Source organism: Montipora capricornis, chromosome 4 (genome assembly GCF_036669925.1).
Source record: "Montipora capricornis isolate CH-2021 chromosome 4, ASM3666992v2, whole genome shotgun sequence".
Lineage (NCBI taxonomy): Eukaryota > Metazoa > Cnidaria > Anthozoa > Scleractinia > Acroporidae > Montipora > Montipora capricornis.
Genome location: NC_090886.1, coordinates 28,146,891 through 28,169,390, shown reverse-complemented (window position 1 = coordinate 28,169,390; position 22,500 = coordinate 28,146,891). Strand labels below are relative to the sequence as shown.

At 40.0% G+C, this 22,500-nt stretch overlaps 1 non-coding gene and 1 pseudogene across 1 annotated transcript; both read right to left on the bottom strand.

Moving 5' to 3' along the window:
• Positions 1 to 20,393, bottom strand: part of LOC138046445 (counting factor associated protein D-like) — a 21,512-nt pseudogene extending 1,119 nt beyond the window's left edge.
• Positions 580 to 652, bottom strand: Trnaa-agc (transfer RNA alanine (anticodon AGC)). The gene has a single exon. It is a non-coding gene; the product is annotated as a tRNA-Ala (tRNA).
• Positions 20,394 to 22,500: the final 2,107 nt, after the last annotated feature.

The window sequence follows — 22,500 nt, the reverse complement described above, 5'->3', positions numbered from 1 at the left end:
GTGATTGTACAATTCTCTGACTCACCACAGTGACAGAAACCTTCCTAAAAAGAATAATAGATTAAGAATAGTAAATGACGGTAGCAGTTATTCTAAATTCATTACACTTCATACAGTGTCCAGCGATTTCCTAAAAATATCATCGAAATTCCATTGGTAGGTCTCAACTAAGTAAAGAAATCCAAAAGAGTGTGAGAGATTTAAGATCATTCCAGTTCCGTACGTTATTTCAATACTCACGGAATGAAAGTCTGAAAAATTCTGGCTTGAATTCTGCGATACCATTTCAAATCCGTCATGCATTTTTTTTAGCTTCGTTGCTGCCGAAGTAAGTTAAACGCGTATTTTCACTGCCGCCATCTTACACTGTAAAATAACGTTTAAGCAAATTCGATCGTGGGCAATATTTCTTGTGGTAATATGTAGATTTAGCCAGGCCTAAAAGCGGAGTTCCCGGGGTTATTTATTCTTACTGGCTCTAGGGTTAGTGAAAATAAGGGGTTTTGAAATTGCCTGCGTTTTGGTGTTTCCTGAACAAATTTAAGCACTTGTATCTTATAGACACTTGAAAAATTCAGGTGGCTTCAATGGGATTTGAACCCATGGACTCTGCGACGCTGGTGCAGTGCTCTACCAACTGAACTATGAAGCCACACATTAAGGAGCAGGCAAGTCCGGTGAAAGGACTCGAGGAATGGAATAATTTTGTACATATTTGAAGAGCGGGTTATAGACGAAATGTAGACTGAAGTGATCCTGGCACTTAACCGGTCATGGATTCCAATCCCGTTGAAGCTCGCAGTTATCTGGTTGTTGGGTTCAATTCCCGTTGCATGAAACAAACTGGATTTTTGGCGTCTATAAGAGACAATTGTACGATGGCCCAGGAAGGTCACAGTCCACTTTTAATTTTGACAGTCCAGTTTTAATTTTTCCCAGTCCAGGGTAAGTTTTATTCTCGGTCCCTGGTGAGTCTTAACCAGTTCTCTCACAGGTCACAGGGCAAACGTCATTGTTTTACCAATACAGAAAGTATCCTAAACATTCATAAAAGCTAACCTTAGGCCTAATTAGGCCTAAACAAAAACTTCTAGGCCTTAGGTGTTTAGGATACTTTGTGTATTGGTAACACAAAGAACTGTGCCCTGTGAGAGAACCGGTGACGAGTCGCAAAATTAAAACTGGACTGTGAAAAATTAAAAGTGGACTGTGACCCTCCTGGGCCATCGTATTTAAGGTTACCCTGTTACAAAAATTATGAAAAAGCTCTTTTTGTTCTTATAGAACAATATGGCAATCAAATGAAGCTATGATCCTCGCAGTTATGAACGCAATTTTTGCAATTGCGTAGAGAAGCCTGAAGAATTCAGGCGATGCCGGAGAGAAACTCTAACCAACTGAGTTATGAAGCCACTGATGTCGTTGCACGTCACAGATATTGAAGATGGCGACAAGTTCGTTTTTTTTTTTCAAACTTAAACATATTTGATCTCAAACTTGTGTCCATCCCCTTTGAAGTTATTTGTTCGTAAGAATGGACGTTCCCTTTAAGATTATTTTCTTGATTTTTTATTGTTTCCATGAAATTAAATAACAAGAGAGGGCTACGTTTGAAAGTACATCTGCAAACTGATTACACTTTTAATTGTTTTCCTACAAGGACTAACGCTGTTTCACAGCCTTGTCGGTCATAAAAAGGTTATGTGAGAAGTTAAAAAAATTAAATCCAACCTCTGATTAAAAAGAGTAGGGGAACAGTCAAGCCTGGACAGGCCTATTTAGCCTGCGAGCAGGCTCTCTCCTGGGGGGTGGAGGTGGGGGAGGAAAGTGAGGAAGGAGAGGTTAGGGTTTCGATTCTTCCCTCCTCCATCCCCGACTCCTTTAAGAGAGTGTTTACTCGCAGGTTAGGGCCTGTCCTCGCTATTAGGTTTCATCGTTTCCAAAATTGATTGCAAGTACCTTAACAAGCAGAATAATCAAAGCCCCCCCCCCCCTCCCTCTCCCTCTCCCCCTCCCCTCCCCCTTGAAGCAGTATGGTAAATTAGCCCTAAGAAGCGCCGAGGAAGACTGGTTACTATACTTCCAATCGTCATGAACCTTACTTGAGCAAGATATGGGCCATAGTCTCGCTTTACTGCCACGCCATACCGTTTCACCCACTTCAGCGTTCGATCCTGAAACCCGCCGCGGCAGCCATGATTTCCTGAAGGCCATGAACAATCAATCAACTGCTGATTTGAGAGTTCAACGAGATTTCCAGTCTGTGTAAAATTGTACAGCGATAAGAACTGACAGCAACACCTTTTTAAAAGTCTATATAAGCCCTTAAATTCTCTTTTATAGTAAACGAAAAACCCCATTTTCGGGACTAAGACCGCGAAAGAGTTTATGGCCTGAAATCATTTGAGTTTTTAGCGCTTTCTGTGGCTCGACGCGGCTACACAGCGATGATACGTCAGCAAAGCTCTTGACAGTCGATTCTTTTCGTGTTCTGGTAAGGTTTGGAAAATATATTTTTCTTCCATTTTTCGCTGGTTTCAATCCAGGTGTAACATAATATAGCTGTAGCTATTCAAGTCAAGCATTGGAGGGATATAAACTTAAAGCTGAGTGTTTATTCTTAATTTGTTTAGGGCTGCTTTTTGCTCTGAAGTGCAGTGTTTGGTATGTCTTAAGATTTTTAATTTCGAATCTACTAAGGTTGCAAGATGCCTGGGCGGCCTATGGTAGAAGAACAGAAACGAAAGAAGAGAGAAAGAGAACGAGAACGACAAAACGGTACACCAGTGATAGCTTAAAGTTGGTGGAAGAAGTTACTCCACAGATTCTTTTCTTGGACACTAAACCGTTTGTTATTTCTACGGATGAGTTATTTCAAGTGATTTCATATTTTTAAAACGTAGTTTAGTCGTTTTTTCCTTTGTTCAGGAACGAAACTCGAATTTTTATTGTTAACTGGAATTAAATAACGGTGACCTGTACTCTTTTTGGACAGAAATAATCGATCTGTTGCTGGTTTGTTTGGCCTTAAAATGCGAGCGAACAAGAAGTTTTTTTACTCTGCTTGCCTAACTGTTTTTCGATGTGCCTCGACAGTGACAAGAATTTTGTGCTTATGTTCTAAACATGTGATCGCAATGAGTTCTCGTAAAAGTATAAGGAGAAATATCACCAGCCTGTGTTTTCAAAAGTTTGTTTAGAGCACGTACAGGTAATTTGTTGGAGATCGCGCACCGGTGGCTCAGTTGGTTGAGCACCGGGCTGTCACGCGGGAGGTCGTGAGTTCAACTCCGGCCCGACCAACACTCAGGGTCTTTAAATAACTGAGGAGAAAGTGCTGCCTTTGTAATTACATCTGCAAATGGTTTAGACTCTCTAGTCTTCTCGGATAAGGACGATGAGCCGGAGTTCCCGTCTCACAACCCTTCAATTAATGTTCATAATCCTGTGGGACGTAAAAGAACCCGCACACTTGTCGTAAAGAGTAGGGTATGTAGTTCCCGCTGTTGTGGTCTGCTCTTTCTGGTCTGGATAGGGTAGGGTGGAGCACCTCGCATAGGACCTCGAGTCCTGTTCGTGCTCCTTCCCTCTGGGCGGGTTTGCCCAGTAGAAGAGACAAACCAGATGTCTCGTAAAACACAAAAACAAAACAAAACAAATTTGTCCTTTCTAGCCGATTCTGGTTCTAAACGAAGCTGGCGTGTTTCAATGAAATACGTCGAATTGTAAATGATGTCGTTTTTTCAGAGATAAAGTGGAATAAATAAAGTACATCAATAAAACTCATTGTTTGACCTTGAACCGACAAAGACGATCTGTCACATGACGAGCTATAGTACGTCTGTGATTTCCATTTTTTAGCGTGATTCCTATTCGCTGGCGTTTGACAGTCGACTCTGAAATGGCTTCTTTCCTTTTCCGTCTGCTTGCTGAGGATTTGCTTGTTTTCTTTTAAAACTCTTGCGATTCAAGAATAAATAATTGCCTAACTGGTGATTTCGACAGTAGATTTCGCTGGAAAAACCGATATCAAACTCATCCCTTCGAGATTCATGCAATCAGTCGGTTTTTCAGGTAAAATTAACCGTGGAATTCACTAGTTAGGCAGCGAAGAAAATGTTACATAATTAAGCAATATCCGGGAAAACCAAAAGGCGGACAGTTCCAAAGCCTTTTATTTTCCCTAATCCTACAGCCAGTAAAAATAAAAAAGCCGGGAGCTCCGCTTTTAAGCTTGGATAAATCTATATATTACGATTTTTCAACTGCTCAGGTGAATTAAGGCCTGGGCCCAGATCCATTTTATGAAAATAAGTGAGGAGGGGGTCTAACTATTGATCCATTTTATATAACACGAAATAACTTTGAGACATCGTTAACAGCAATAAAATGTGACTCCTTAACTGCTATTTGGGATGATATATTATCACGTGATATGTCAAAGTTATTTTTAGCAGAGAAATATTCTCAGCAAAACGGCAACACTTTTTATCATTTTCTGCTGGCTGGATTTACCTTGTTGATGTTAGCACTATTAGGTACATCATTTCTGTGCTTGGACATTTTAAGATAATTTTAAATAAATGCCCGAAAAAGAAATCACTTTTCATAGGGGACTGGGCACTGGTGCAAAATGCTGTATATTTCGAAAACTAAAGAAACATTTAACAAAGGCCAAGCACAGTTCGTTTTCTTTTACCATTTTGACTAATGTAATAGTAGCGAAGTGAAATAAATTTTAGCATAAACTGTTGCCATTTTTTGTATTGAGTTTTGTGGCAAAAGTCATGTGACCTCATTTGCATACGTCATCCACATCAATACAAAAAAGTTTGTGACGCTATTAGTCTGCGAAAGTCTTAGGTTATTATTACTAAATCTTCAGAAGTTAGACCACCCCCTTACTTTTTCGTGCAATAACTTGGGCCAGTTTTGGGTCCATGCCTTAATTTACTCGAGTGTGGTAAATTCCGCCGACAAAGCCGCCATTTTTCGTACAAGTCCGACTATTGGGAAGAATGGGGATAGTGACGTCAATTAAAGAACCTACTTATGAAAGCGAGAGAAATGAATGGTGAAAATAAACGAGCCTAACAAATTGATCTGCTCCCAACTGTGTGGTTTCGTAGCTCAGTTGGTAGAGCATTGCACCGCATTTACTGACTGACTGACATAGGTTCGAATCCCATTGAGGCCACCTGATTTATCTCGGTTGATATAAAAAGCGACAATTGCTCAGATTGTCCAGCTAAGTGCGAGGATCAAATCTCTCATGAGTCTATAAGCAGCACTTCAAATATACACTCATTTCATTTCATTCATTAGCCAATATGTCAACCTATTTGAAGAAAAGTATCCCGGACAAGTTAGGCCAAAAGAAACGGACTAGGTACTCATTAAAGAAAAGGATCGAAGCAATTGAAAACAGTAATTAACCCTAAATCAAGGCTACAGATGGGTGGTCGCTGCCAACCATTTGGACCAAGAGGAGGACGTCAACTGAATATTCTACATAGCTTTACCTTCAGAAAGTGAGCTCCTTCCACTGCTCCGACAGCAGAAAATGTCCAGCAAGATCCACACAATCCCTGACTGTGAACACGAGTTACCGCACCTGAGTCAGTACAGAGGAAATGAACAACACTTTTAATCTTCTCTTAATATTTGGAATTAACTGATTGTAAACGATTACTGTACGTACTTGGTGTTTCAATGACAGAAAGTTGTTTTGAAGGATATTCGTTCAAAGGCCTTGGATCATGCAGGCTATGATCTTGTGAATGCGCTCGTGGGAAGGATGGGAAACTAGCTGCTAGGCGACACAAATGCATTTGACAATTTGTAGGCGCATGACTTTTTAGAGCCCGCAGACCAGTGGGACACATTGTCGATTCAGGACCTAGATAAATGACCTATTAGTAGCTCCCAAGGACTTTCAGTTGCTCAATGAGTAGAGCATCCGACCGGTGTTATGGAGGTCGAAGGTTCGAATCCTGCCTACCACGCTGATATTTTAGACATAGTCTTTTCACTTGTCGACTAGCAACTAGTTTCCCACCTTTAGTTACACTACAAGGGCTACGTTTCTAAAAAAGCAACTTCTTTATAAGAGGGTAAGATAACCCTTACATTTGGTAAACCAATTTATTGATAATACAGAACGCTTTCAATGATATTCAAAAGCCGACGTTTTAAGGTAATGTCCTTTCCTTGCAATATTGCCCAAACAGATATTTTCAATTCGGTAGCCGACGTATTGACATCATCTGATAACAAAGGAGGTTGTTAGAAAACATGATCGAACAAAGACTGGGTAAAGCAATGTGTTTCACTTGCTTTGGATAAGATAAAACGAGTGTTTCAATCTTACTTTATTAGCTATTTACCCCATCCCATAATGCAAAACGTTTTGAGGGTTCTTGACAGAAAAAAACAATTAACCATTATTCTTAGAAATCGAGGTGAATAGTAGCAGAACGTTTAGCAAGCCGCAAGTAGGGAGTGAATAATGCTCAATTACTCCGAGATAGTGAACCAATCAGATTGCTTGAAACAATAAGATCACAGAGTGTGTATATAGAGCGAGTTTCAATTCAGTGTCGAAAGTAATTGACGAATTGCTTTGGTTTTGCATTACTTCACTCAGTGATTGGTTTAAAGTTCTCATGCCACTTTTCAACCAATCAGAAGTAAAACCAAAGCCAATCGTGGCTCGTCTCCGTCCTTTGTGATTGGCCACAGTAATTATTTTGGTTTTTGGCTTTACGACACTAGATTGAAACTCGCTCCACTAATACAAGTTATTTACTCTTGGGGCCGTATAATGCTTCAATGGACTGGATATCTATTGTTTTAACGCAAATAATCCCCCACAATGAACTGTACTATGGGACTTCGTGAAAATAGCGAATACATAAAGAAATCGGTGTTCCAATGTGAGTTTATATTCAGTTGAATGAATTAAAGTTACCACTTACAGTCTAAGACAACATACATTAGCAGAGATCTAAATCATAATTTGAGGATAAGCGGAGAAGCACGATAAGTTATTTTTCATTACCGTAATCTCTCCAATCAAGGTCGTCAGGAATGAGGCCTAAGGAAAGGACCGAATGGTTGAATTTTAACACTTCGGGTTGCTTGGGTGCCTTGTGTTCGTTCTTGTCGTGAAGAAGTCCACGGTGCAAGTTCACTTCTTCTTCTGTCATGTCAGTAAAGCTGTTTGGAGCCAGTTTGTATTTTAAATTTTGACGGTTCTTGGAGCGAATGTACCTACCAAATCAATAGAAAAAGGTGAGGAAAATATTGAATGAAACATCGCCATCATAAAGCTGGCCCAAGGTTCAGTGCATGAAAGGTAATACTTCTTCATAGAATATGCAGTGGCCCTAAAGACAACACACGATCATTTCAGGCTTTCAAAACGCTTGCTTTTTTTAAATTGAAACAAATTCATCACTTTTCCCAGAGATCTAACTTCCGTCTTTCAATGGGACTTCATCTTGCAATGAATCGGCTGAAATTGCCACCAATTCTTTTTTTTTAACCTTTGCCATAAACCTCCAAGTTTGACCTGGTGTACATTACAAGTTAAGAACTAACAAGGAATGAGAAACTAGCAGACAATATGAAAGACAAAATCCAGTGGTTTCTCTTAATTCTCTTACCTCCTGAGAGGCTGTTGCAGTGAAACAGGTATGAAGCTCATTTGACTTCAAAAGGGTTTTAGTGCATGAAGCCTGCGTAGCTGGGGGGATATTTATAGCGGGATTATTTAAAAACGCGCGAGTAAATTATAGTTGCTCGCGGCGAAGCAAATTTCCGTTGCATAAACACCGGTGGAGGCCATTTCAACGGCACCTTTTATTTTTTTTTTTTAATAAAGGAAAAAAAAACCAAATTACGTATCGATAACAAAACAAATAAAGAAAAATAAAGAAATTAAAAAACAATATTGAGAAATAATGAAAACAAAAGACCAAATACTTGAATTAGGTATGGAACCCAGGCTACTGCATTAGCAGCGTGCGTCACTCATCACTACACTATCACTAACATTATCCTTAACGTAAAGCAAACACTTAACACCATACAATTCAACCTGCCCGGGTCTATTTTATTCCGAAAGGCTTGGCTACTAAGCATGGCACCGACCACTAAAATTGACATCGGCTGTTTACGAAAGGGAAATAAGCCGCGGCGAAACCATGAGGGAAAATATCAAAACTCCTCGTCATCATGACACCCGCGGACAAATCACAACTTGGGCGTGTTAATAATCCCGCGATAAAATATCCCACCAGCTAGCCAGGCTTCGCGCACGCGATATTCTAAAGGCATTCTGACTTGTCTCAATGCATATTGACAATCCATTTCACGATCAATGAAATAACCTTTTCCAAGTACACGTCGATCTCGGTTTCAAAGCGAATTCAAGTAAGAACGTTTTTCAAATCGCGTTAAGTTTTACCTTTTTAATGGGAAAGAGAGACTTTCAACTTTAACTTGCTTTGAAAAAGTGTGAACATAAAAGCCCATTGCACAATTACCTGAGATTGTGTTTGAAGATGTGTTTTCGTTGCTCGTGTTCAGCTGGTGACGTGTAGTTTTTCGCTTGTTTAGTTCTGTACTCTTTGTAAGCATTGTCCAATTCGCGATCTTTGTGATGGCTAAAATGCATGTACTCCGCCATGGGATTCACCAAATAGTGGGAATGTAGTTTGTTCGCTTTTCTATCGCATTTTGAGTCTGTTAAAAAGTTTTTAAAGGGTAACAGTATTTTAAAGCTAAAATATTCCATCGTGGCCAGAAATGCACCGTCCTATATAATTCGATGCACGCCCGATTTTGACAGTGACTCCTTAACCCTTTGACACCCAAACCGGCCTAGCCTGCCAGACTTTGTATTCTACTCTGTCTATCGCCAGACGATTTTACTCGTCATTGGGGAACCCAAGGGAGTCTATGGGTTAAAGTCCAAGCCTTTGCTACCTGTTTCCAACAATAAGGTAAGGGTAAAAGTTAACATAGATTTTAGTTTAGAGTAAACACAACTGTTTCTCCTTACTTGAAGAGCAGCATTTGGGGAACACTTTGTGACCTCAATTGTCTGTATTCCGAGACACAAGTGATGTTGCATTTAAGGAAAAGAGCATGAGGACACTTCATGTCGCTTATTGAAACTGCTTGTAACTAATTAGGTGTAGTTGTTTTAAGTTAAAATCACCAGTAGACCAGCATCCTTTGTGGCATGATTATGGAGCTGTAGCAAGAGTCCCCTCACAGAAAAGGGTTCCTCTACAATAACGGAAATAATAATCTCTAGCAGGCAATTGGGGGAATATTGTGTGTGGATGGTTAGTTGAGGGAAAGGTTAGGGTTAGTCTCTAAAATGAGGAAGAGAACTTGACAAAGCAAACTCTCAAACTCAAGATAGGGTTAAAAACTCAATCAAACTCTGTCTGAAATTTAAACAAATTCAAAGTATTAGACAAAGATCCCACTTTATTAAGAGAAGGCAGACTTCAACGTTTCATTAGTCTACTTAAGAAAAATCATTCTATTGATAATGATACCTATGCTACGATTTTTCCCAAGGGCTCACAACCAGCAAAATTTTATGGCCTTCCTAAATTACATACGAAACGTGAAAATCACAATCAACCACCTCTTAGACCTATTGTTTCTTCTATTGGAGCTTATAATTATAATTTAGCTAAGTATTTAGGTTCTCTAATTGCTCCACTTCTACCTGGTAAGTATTCGGTAAAAGATTCATTCTTTTTTGTTGAAGAGCTCAGGAGTTTCGATTTTAACAACAACTTTCTCATTTCCTTCGATGTTGAAAGTTTATTTACCAATATTCCGTTAAATGAAACTATTGATATTGCCGTTGATCTTATTCTCGAGCATGACCCTCAATTTCCGATCAAAAAATCCGACCTTAAGAAATTGTTCTCATTCGCTACAGCCGAGACTCATTTTCTTTTTAATGGCAAATTTTATGATCAAGTTGATGGGGGTAGCGATGGGCTCTCCACTAGCACCCATCCTAGCTAATCTTTTTTTTGGTTTCCACGAGGAAACGTGGCTGAATAATTTCAACCATTCGAATCAACCTCAACTCTATAGGCGTTATGTTGACGACACCATCTGTGTCTTTCACAACGAACAGGATGCTATGTCATTTTTTGATTACATCAATTCACGGCACCCTAACATCAAATTCACTTTTGAGAAAGAGAATGATGGTAAACTCTCCTTTCTTGACATACTTGTTGAGAACTCTTCGCGTGATTGTGTTTTTTCAGTTTTTCATAAAAAAAAAACTTACACTGGTCTCTTAAGTAATTTCTTTAGTTTTACTCCATCATGCTATAAAATTGGCCTTATCCGAACTCTTATCGACCGAATCTATAAAATCAACAACACCTCCTCCGGCCTTCAAAACGATCTTAATAAACTTTCTGACACCTTGAAACGTAATTCATTTCCCTCGCACATTATTGACAGAACTTTCAAGCGGTATCTTGACGGGTCTTTTTCTCAAAAAAGCCGGAACACTAATGATGACAATAATACACGTTATTTTAAACTCCCTTTTGTCGGCCATTATTCCAAAATAGCGAAACTTAAACTCCGACAACTTACTAAGCGCTTTTGCAAATCTGACCTAACTATCAAATTAGTTTTCACTTCATTCAAAATTAAAAACATGTTTAGTGTTAAAGATCGTACTCCTGTTGCTCTAAAATCCATGGTAGTTTAACAATTATATTGATAGGGTTGTAATTCCCGTTATATTGGCGAAACTAGTCGCCACTTTTCTACCAGGATAAAGGAACACACGGAAAGCGATAAAAACTCGCATATTTTTAAGCATTTCAACACATCTCCTTTATGTAAGAGCAAATACTCCCCTTCGTGCTTTAGTATTCTGGATTCTGCCAGCAACTCAATTGATTTAAAACTCAAAGAAGCTTTTCATATAAATAAGATCAAACCGGAACTTAACAAACAATTGCAGCATTACAACACTTTTCTCACGTTTTAGTTTACACCTTGATGTTTGGTGTCACGCTGTAAATAGTACCCGCTTTTGTATTACGTCATGTTGTAATAATTTTTTCATCTACCCGTAGACTTTATAACTGTTCACACGTAGGAACTCATTAAACTGATGATGGCATAAGCATGCCGAAACATGTCTTTTAAAAAAGTTGTCTGTTTCCTACAGTATTTAAAACGTTTACTTCAAAATTAAAACAGCCAGATAGTACAACAAACTTAATCAAGTATGAGGGATAAAAAAAATATATTTGAAAAAAGAAAAAAAAAGGAATCATAACTATGAAAAACCTCTACACTGTAATCCTTTCTTTACTCGGCACGAGGGGGTCGAGTAGAGGTCTATCGATGGACTAGCAACCCCCTTGCGCTCTATCCCTGAAATTCGCAGCCATTTCAGTACGAGCCAAATAGTGTCGCAGTCGGCTTTTGTTTGCTTTCGGATTGTTCGGATTTTCCTCACTGAACCACCGTTTCATTTTGCTAGAGATTTCTCTACTTTTCTGAAAATTAGCCTTACCCATACTTTTTTTAAGAACGAATATATATATTTTTTCATTTCTGTCCCCACAGCAGTTCTTAAAAAAACGAAAACTTTTCATCTTCAAATATTTTTTATCCCTCCTACTTAGTTAAGTTTCTTGTCTTATATGGCTTTTTTTTTTGTTACAACCATACAGAGTTTATTTATTAACCCTATCTTGAGGTTGAGATTTTGCTTTGTGAATTTCTCTTCCTCATTTTACAGACTAACCCAAACTTTTGGCTCTGATTTTCCCTCAACTCACCATGCACACGGTCTCACAATATTCCCCCAATTAGCCGCCTTACTAGAGATTATTGTTTCAGTTAGTGGAGAGGAACCCCTTTCTGCAAGGGGATTCTCCAGCACTATGATCATACCACAAAGGTGGTTATTCTACTGCTGATTTTTACTTCAAACAACCATCTGGACGATCTGAAAATGCTACAGTTTAAGACGAACGGAAATTTAGTTTTGGATGGCGTTGGAGGAATTACCAAACAAACGAATACTAGGAAAGTAGTGACAATCGTGCACACCTAAGCACGCGGGAAAAAAGTATTGTGTTGGTGGAAAGTGCTTCGAATTACTAACGCTGAAAAAAAAAAACCACCCAGAAAACACCTTTCCATGCTCATCCCTTCTAAAGCTTAAGAGGTCCTGACTCAAACAGATTACTGAAACACAGGCATGATGAAGTAATTGTTTCAACGCCTTTTCACAGCATTTTCAACTCATGGAGGCGACAATGACGGAAAATGGAGAACATGACGTAGAGCGACTTTCGCATAACCTTGAAAAAGTGTTCGTAATTTGTTTCACGGACCAACGTTTGGCAAGATCAAAACAAAGTTTCTCCTTATTCCCGCCAAGGAAATTCCTAATGCGGGCAGTAAACGGTTCGATTGCCAAATCACATTACCGCATTCCAAATGACGGCAAAGCGAAACTTTCCAGAAAGTTCAATGGGGAGATGACGTTGTTTGCATCCACGTTCGGTAGGCTAATGAAAATTTGCGCTGGTTTGTTTTTGTTCGATAAGCCAATTAAATATTTACAATTTTTGTTTGCGTTTTGTTTTTAAGTTGGTTTTTTTGAAGGTCGTATGAAAGTCGCGCTAAGAGAGGGAATCCCTCATTTTAGTTCCGTTCAAACGAAAATTGTTTGAAACCTGTAATTAGTTCTGCGTCATACCGCGTGGTTAATTCAAGGACGACACCTTCTTGATCAGTGCACCTTTCAGTCATTGAAACAAAAGCCACAATTTAACCTTGCTGCATGGCCGATATCTGAAGTTAAATTTCAAAAAACTATCATGGGGCACAGGAAACCATATAACTTCCCATAAAAGACACCTACCAAACCAGGGGCAGCTCCCGCTCATGGGTCCCCGTTTCTAAATTTTACAACGTAGAAAGTTGGTGATTTGCACGAAAAAGTGAGTTTAAAACCATAATTAGTTACTAGATAGTTGTCTCTTTATATTATTGAGGAAACATAACCCATGAAAATGGCATTTGAGCCGGCGGACAGAAAATATGTCCTTTTTTATGCTAAAGCAACACATTGGCCCTTGTTTTGGGTGACTGACCAATGAAATGAGGAAAAAAAAACATATTATAGGCTTGATTGATCGGCTGACCCTGAGACTGATGTGCCCACCAATGAATGAAATGTTGAAATCGTCACTTACTTTTAGGTAGACTAAACAATGTCTTGTTGAAACTCCATGGCTCAAATGTTACGTAGTCAATAACGTAACGATCGTAATGCGATGTCAACATGTCGTCATAACCTATCATCTCGTATCGTAAAGGTTTGTGGGGCTTGTGTTTTGAAATGTAGAAGATGTATGCGTTGGTCTTGTTGTACTGTTTATTTTTCCTCTCGTATTTTAAACACGGTAAACCACGATGAAATTCTTCTGAAACAAACTAAAAGAAGTGGCAGGTTACCATAGCCTTCCGTTATAGACACAAAGGATACCAACAAATAAGTCAATAAAAACCATGATTATAACAACTGAACACAAAAATCGAATGTCAGAGACAGATTCAACAAAATGATAAAGAAAATTAGCTCACATGCTCTCTTTTCCTAACTAGTCATGTAAGACTCTCCGAGGTTTAACAATGCACAAGCGATGTAACATAAATGTTACAACCTACAACAACTAGAAAAGTGTTAAAATACACTGCTTTGCAATTAGATGGCAAACGGTAACTAGGCATGCCACCATGAATGCCTCAAAAAGGGATGCTCCCTTTGCCTTCTGGCCTCGGTTGCTCAAAACTATCCACCGGATAAATCACTATCCAGCGGATAAACACTAGCAAAACCATTGAGTTACCTAGTGGATACTGCGGATTTATCCAGTGGTTAGCGCTATCCACCCTTCCAACAACTGGAGCCTGGTGTTTATAATTATCGCTATCACTATCACAATCACTACTATCATCATCAATTGAGGGTCCGGTCAACAATGTGGCTCGGTTGTGCCTTTCTTTGTGTGATAAACCAATTTACAACTACTTCAGCGTGGGATAAAGAGTCGGGAGGAGCCTGAAAAAGCCAAATGAAGAGGATGACTTCCCCTCAGGTTGTCGAAACGTCAATCAATGTCACCAGCATCTGTCCTTCTCAAGACTTCTCTTACTCAGACGATCTTGCTGCATGAAGTTTTGAAATTACATACCTTTAGTTGCTTTCTTCAGATGTTACTTACTGTTACTTATTGTTACTTATACTTACTAATATATCTTCGCTTTCATTTTCCAATTTCTCTTTTACCTGAATTCCGAGAGGTTGGTTGGTATGACACTCTGTCCTGCCCGCGGTAACCACTTTGGAAGCCCTTTGTACCAGCAACTGATGAAGTCAATATCTGATGGTTTCATCTCTGAATGCATGGGAACGACTTTGAAGAGAATGCCATGTTTACCGAGATCCCCTCGCTGGATCGTCTTGTCCATACCTAAAACAATGAGAATATATTCAGAGTCGTGGGCACTTCGTATGCTATAAAGCATGTATCATGGCCATTTGATGCAGTAACGAATAGCATGATGTTTAAAGTTGCCCTGGTGACGACCTTTACGTCACACCTGTCAATCAATCATCACTAGATCGAAAGTTCCCCGTTTGAGAAAATCAAGATCCTAAAAACTAATGAAAATAATGACGTTGCATGAGTAAGTTTCTTAACCTCCTTTCCAAATCGTCAAGAAACGGACGACTGCAAAGCAATAAAAGTTCATTTACGGGTAGCGCCAATTCTTACTTCGTGTTGTCCCAATCTTAGTGTAGGTTAGAGTGAGATCTCGTTGTGTTTGGTATCACTTGTTGAACTGCCACATTTGGAACGAATAAAGGTGTCAACGTTTCCGCTACCTTGATTTTTTTTCTGTTGTAAATACACTACAACTGGCGACGAGCATGGGATTAAAACATTCAGAATCAAGCACAAGCGGGATATAAACAAGACCTGACCGTTTTAGCACACCACCAGTCGGGATAGACTGCAAGAAAATGCCAGACGAAGTACCGCGCAGAAGTGAAGCTGCGATAGGGTGCGTTCGATTGAAAAATCTGGATTTAGATTTAAAATCTGGATTTTCGGATTCCAATCAAACACAAAATCTGAAAAAGATTTTATCGCAGATTTCAGTAATTGGAAATCCATGTCAGGAAGGATTTGAATTAGTGAGATGCGCGACAAAATCCTTTTTCAGATTTTGTGTTCGATTGGAAATCCGAGAATCCAGATTTTAAGATCTAAATCCGGATTTCCCGATCGAACGCACCCATAGCCAAGGTTACAAAGTATGTTGTTTGGGCCGATTGTGAATCATATGCCAAAACAATTGGTTTTTATTTCCTAGCCAATGCAATGGAGTGGCTATACAACGCCAAAACGAGGACGTCACTCGTGTTAACAAACCTCTCTATCGTAAATTACCAACAGGCGAAGGATTGACTGGCTCTCGCCAACTGAAGAAAGAGTCCATCACCAACAAAGTAATCGTGGAGCAAATGCAAAAGCAGAAATATCAGTGCTAATGATAATAATCATCATCATCATCAGTGCTAATAAGCTTAGGGGCCAACATTTTGTCATCATTGTGCAGGACCGCAGAACTCTAAAAGATGCCCACTTACCAAGGAGCAATGGTATCACTGTGGGACGATAGTTCACACAAAGGGCGTGCAGGAAAACAAGCAAATCAGCAAGAAGCTAGTGCCAGGGTTAATGTAGCAAAAGGTCACGACTCAGTGGAAAGTGAAGGAAACTACGGGGAACCTCACTATATTGATGGGGACAGGAGCGGGAAGCGTATCTCTCAAAGTTCACGGTGGAGCTGGACACAGCTTCCGCTGTTGTTGCCAAAAGCGAAGGAGTGCACCAGGAGTACTTACGCGTGTCATGCGCGGGTGGAAAGTTTGGAACAATAAGAGTTTTGCTGTGTGACTGTGGCGCAAAATGTGCAATGTAAGGAGCTACCCATCTATGTTACGAGGAAGGAAGGACCCAGCCTCTTTGGCCGAAAGTGGTCGGCATCTATCAATCGGGCTAGGACTGGCAAGTAACCACCCGTTTCTTAGAGAAGTTCTAGAAAAGCACATCAGTGTTTTCACAGAAGGTCTCGCCAAGATGAGGAGGATTCAGGCACGAATCCACGTTTAGGAGGGTACACAACTACGATTTTGGATGTTTCGGTAAATGGTTCGATGTCCTAGTGGAAGAGGCATCAAGAGATCTGGAGGCTGAAAGGTGATCAAGAAGGGAATTTGTTGGATTACCTATACACCTTATTCCAAAATGGCCGTCATTTTAGTATTCTTTTGTTTCCATGCAAATTGGCCCTTATGGCCTCGTTCAAGGTTAAATATTCTTTTGAATTTTACGAAAGCGAGGCCATAAGGGCCAATTAGCATGGAAACAAAAGAATACTAAAATGGCGGCCATTTTGGAATAAGATGTATGCTTTTGGTATCCCCTTACTCGGAAAAGGTGGTGTGCAGCCAATTTCTAGAGACAGTTAACAATGATGTAATGTACAATTGCTGGTGGATGAACAAAAGGAGCTAATGAGACATCTTTTGTTTTCGTCCACCAACGTGGTAGCCTGCAGTGCAGGCGTATTTTGGGCGCGCGAGTGCACATTTTCGTATTAGGCCACCATCTTTCTTAGTTTGAGTAACTGTGGAAGATTGGGGCGAGGAAATATTTGCTGAGGGAGTAGGCGTTAAGTGGACCATCCCCAACCCGCCACTGCACCAACCCTCTCCCGGTCAAGCATCTAATCACAATCCAGGATGGCGGCATCGAAAACCTGATTTATCTAGCGTTCCGCGCCAAAATAACGCCTATAACGTATATCAAACTATTCTCACTGCATAATTAATTAGCTCATTGCAAAACACGCCGTTATCCCATCACATTCCCCCGTTTCCGCCCGTGCTATAGCGTCAGTGATGCTTTGCGCCATTCCGAGTTTAAATTTGGTCTCTCCGCTTGGAGCGTGGTCTTTTCATCCTGTACTCCACAAAGACAGTCGTCTTTTGCGACCCAATCGCCTCCCCTGGTGGAGGTTGACCAAGCCCCTACATGCTCTTATCCTCGATTGTATGCCTATTGCCTCATCAGTCGCGGACTCTTCCCATAACTTAATCCTATGCGATGAGGTAATGAGTATGCAGTGAGGATATGGTACTATCAGGAATGAATAGCGCAACTCCGCTCGTTATATCTAAACGGCAATGGCGCAAAACATTGACTACTGTCTTATAGGGAAGATATCGTTGACGTCACTTATTGTTATTAATGTTATTAATGTGTCAACCAGAGCCTCATTGGCTGTCGAAACAAAGGGTCTTTTGGTCCTGTGGTTGGCAAATTTGAATAACAAAAGCAATGTTTGTAAACAGATATCTTCCCTATTGTTTGCTGTTTTTCATCGTTTAACAGGTACATTTTCCGAATCATTACGTTCACAAAAACACTGTCGACTCTCAAGGACAATAGCTCTCATAACGAACACATTGCTGAAACATTGGTTTCAATAAGAGGCCCAAGGTGTCCTTTAATGCCAAGAATTGGTCAAACAATACTTGTTGATCGAAAACATCATGAAAGGGTCATAGTAAAGTTCCAATTGGGCATTAAATAGCTTTGACTTAAATAAATAGCTTCAAAGTTACTCACCGTAATAATAATCGATTCTACTCATGTTCTTTTCTCCTGCAAACCACGCCTCGAACGGTTCCACAATGTCATCAAACGGAAGAGACAGCAGCCCGGTCGCATGATAAAACCGTGGAAAAATCGTCATATAGCTGGTCATAGTCTCCAACAATATCATGCTTTGTTAGACTCAGAGATGAATCTTGGCAGAACTTCAGCCAATCGTAGAAAATTACCACAAGACTTCCAACGGTCACTACGGCTGATAAAGCAGCCAATAGGCTTTTTCTCATTGCTGAGAAACGAAGGAATGAAAAGATCGAAGGCCAAGTACGTAACACGCGACCAACGCACTCGACGAATCAAAGTGGCTCGTTTTGCTGTTTACTATTTTTACCAATCTAACAATGTACTCAATTCAAATGGGAAATTACTTCCTGCCTGCTCCTTCCCTTAAATTCCTCAGCCATTAAATCTACTCCTGAAAATTCATGCATCAACCAAGTTTCCTCTAAGCTTGCGAACTTAGATTTCCATATGCTTGAATTCCTTCCGTCTTTCGAACAGCTCACTCGCTTTAGGCCGTTAACAAATCTTTTCCCGCTTTTGCTCAAGACATTTTAGTTCCTCTTTAGAAGCACCAGCACCGAAGGAAATAGACACAAATGCTCGACCAGAATTTCAGTTCAAAGTTTTCTTTTCAAAACAAAACTAAGTGGGAGGTGATTAACGAACTAACAAGTAGTAACAAGACTGCGATAAAATATTCATGAAGACTGCTTGAAAGCAGAAAGTTTATTTGACAAGAACAAAGGTTTCATTCATTGTACCTGCTTTAAAGACAATTGACACTGTTTAGACATTAACAATAGTTACTTGTTCGCAAACGCCACTGTTGGGTCTCCCTTGTCGCTAAATTAGTGATTTGGAGAATATTGATGGCACAAGTAAAGAAACGTTTAGAAAGGAAAGAGGATGCATCTGGCATTAAAACGTTAGACTGTGGAATAGGAAAAAAATAAGCTTCAAAGAATTGCAATAACGGGAGACTAGTCGCTTGGCGAGGGACGATAGAACTTTAGTGGATCCGTACTCGATCGACTAATTATAACATTTTAATAACACAATTTGCAACCTACAGTACAACACTGCCATGGCCGCTACAATTCGCTTGATCACGTGTCCTCTACTATATGCTAATACATTACATCTCTCCAACAAATGGACTGTAAGAAAATCAATAAAACTGTATAATGAAACCTGAAACGAGTTGAGAGTCCAGTGCATATAGTATCAGTCAATGCATGTGGTAATCTAGGAACCTGCCTGGCAAGCGATGTTCCCGAGCACTCATACGAATAGTTTCCTTGGGGACAACAACTTCCGACGACTCAACTGGCTTTGAAGCCTCTACCGCCACACCCTGAAGTTCCTCTGTTGTCCCACTGCACTTGAACTTTGCAAATTCTTAGCAAAACTCACATTACGCCTCTTCACAGAACCATCTTTGTCAGCACAGACAGCCATGTCTGAACGATCAAGACCTGTTACAGTGAACCGTTCAGGTTTGAAATTAGGGTCTAGCTTGGACCGGTTTCCATGTTTGAGCACTACTGTGTCTCCAACCTCAACCTCAACCTCAAGCTCTGAAGCAACCCTGTTGGCATATGCCTTCATACGCATCTTATACTCAACATCATTATCTCTAACGACATATCTACTCTTAACTGATGCTTCCAGTTGTACGATCTTTGTACTCACTTCTCTGCCAAACATCAAAGCAAATGAAGTGCATCCCGTTCCAGAATGCGGAGTAGAGCGGTAAGCAACTAGAAATTTTCTGCACTCAACCTGCAGATACTTCTTCTCCACACAAGTTCTATTCAAAACTTTCAAAATAGACCTGCTTGCCTTCCCAACCAAGCCGTTAGCTTGCGGCCACAATGGTGTTGTGGACACGCACTAAATGCCATGAGTCTCCAAATACAATTTAAAACTCACCTGAAACGAACTGCGGTCCATTATCTGTTCTTAAAGCTTGCGGATAACCAAATCTGCAAAAGATAGTATCCAGCAACCACTTCGTCACTCTTAGTTGACTTAAAAATCCAGCTTCAAAAACTCAGCTATAATAATTTATAACAACGATCACACTGCGTCCATCTGGCAAAGGACCAAGCCAATCAACTACAAAATTGCCGTGGACCATCTGGAATCTTCGTGGTTATTACAGGTACTGGGGGATCCAGCCTTGGCTACCACACCTTTGACCTTAGCCTCTGCTGACATTCAGGCAATCCCTTGATGATCCTTGTGGGCAAGTTCTAGCACTTTGCCTCTAAGACGTGAAGGTATCAATATTCTACTGCCTCTCAAAATAACTCAATCAGAAACACTCAGCTCATCCTTCACAACTTTCAAATTCACACTGCACTTCTCCCACTTACCTTGAGTGATAGCTTCCTTGATTGTCTGGATCTCTGGACAAAAATCTGATCCTACGTGTATCTCACACCCTAACATGGCGTATGGGACAGCTTCTACACTTAACATTCCTATGTAATCTTTACCATCATCAATCACCTCCAGCAAATTACTACTAACAGACAACCTTGACATAGGATCAGTAATAATATTAAGCACCGGGCTCATACACAATCTGCAAATCATACGGCTGACGCCTTAGACTCCATCTCTCAAGCCGTAGTGTAGGTTTGGACCTAGCGTTGCCATGAATATGTACCAAAGGCTCGTGGTCTGTAATCAAGCGAAACATGTTACCAAGAAGATATATCTTGAAGTGTTCGCATGCCCAGACAATCCGTCTGCGAATATCCTGAAGAATTCTGGTACTTGTAGTCAAAAGACGTCATCATGCAAACGCCCTATATGTATTATTGCACCTTCTTTGTTTCTATTTCATCTGTGTTAATAAGCGTGTGCATGATACAAAATTAAATGTTTGTATCACGTGCTCTTTTGTTTTGTTTTCCTGTCATTAACTTTTGGCTGTTATGCACGGCGGTTCTCAATGGACTTTCAAACGAATATCGTGCATCTTAAGTTCTATCTGGCGACACGGCCACATCTCAATAAACTTACGTTTTTGGCAACGTACGAAACATATATTTATCTTTAAAAATATTTCCAACACTTTTTCAATACGTACATTCGCGAAAAACGGTCAAAGTTGTTGAACTTGAATATACACGACTGGAATCTCGTCGAGTGTATAGGACAACACTCGGGAGCTTTACAACATTAACATGCGCAACAGACCATACTCGTGTTCTGAGTATTAGAATGGAAATTGCCTGCAATGGAGGTTCTGCGGGGGAATCTGCATTTGAAAAGATTTCCCCGCATTAGCCTCCATTGCAAGCTAGTTCTAGAACAATACTGAGAATACGAATGTGGTCTATTAAGCATTAGTATCACCCAACTAGTAGACTAATGCAAATCCTGCATTTAAATTGGGTTCACTACTAGAGGACTACTAGTAATTGTCCTCGAGTAGCGAAAAGCGTGACACTTTCTTTCGTTTTATTCCGAAATAGATATTTCTTTAACTTGCATTTGCTCTAACTTTATTCTTTCCTTTTTTGTCCGACTAGTTGGGTGATACTAAAACAATTAGACCATTCGCCCTCAAGGGCCACGGGTCTAATTGTTAATTATATATCACATACGGGGCACAACTACTGAACGCCGATTGGCTGACACGGAGGGCATTTTTTCCTTAATCACGAGGGCAATTTTAGTAATCAGAGGGCATGATAACTTGATCCTGATTGGTTAACAATTTTTTATCCAGAGCAAGCATCTTTCTTCCACATTCTGACTTTAATCATTTAACATCATGTATAAAATACAGTTTCAGTGCTATTTTTTGTTCGCGGCAACGATTTATGTAATTGAATTTTAACCAAATGAGAGCTTGTTTACTGTAATTTCAAGGACTAAAGTGTTCATTGAACCGGTGTCACTTAAGTTCACTGTCATTTATCGCGGCATTGGACGGGCTTCCCTCAGTAATTTTGCCCTTCATGTGATAAAGATGTAATCGCAATGTGCCCTCGTGCAATTAAGGATTAATTTCACTTGTATTTTCAAAGTTTTCCAAGTTGTCCTCGTCGCGAAAATACCCGTGAAATCAATCCTCAATCCGCTGTTTTGTTCACCTATCATGGAATATCTTATTGTGCGACGGCAATGAAGAACGTTATTGCCTGCCTCCGTTTTGACAGGGGAGAAGAGAGATAACGAATCATCATTCGAATCACCTAATTAAAGTAATTTTCATTGCAACCTTTTTTATACGAACGCCGGGTTGAGATGAACCAAAATTTTAAGATCATACTAAGACCATATCCAGGCCGAGAGTCAGTTAAGACATCTTCATTTTGCTCGTTTTTGTTTTTCTTATTTTCGTATTTATTTTTTTGTGTGTGCGTAGTATAAATAAAGGTAAAATAAATGTAAAACTGTAGTCTTAAGGGACTTGTCAAAAATTACCTGGGGGAAGGGGTGGAAAACAGGGGAGGGTCACAGTTCTTTTAGCCCTCCGAAAGGGAAGGATACGGCTCTGTTCTCGCTTCAAGAGTTTTTTTTTTTTTTTTTTTTTTTGCTTTTTCTCAAAGGTCGAACGTCCGCTGTTTTGTTCACCTATCATGGAATATCTTATTGTGCGACGGCAATGAAGAACGTTATTGCCTGCCTCCGTTTT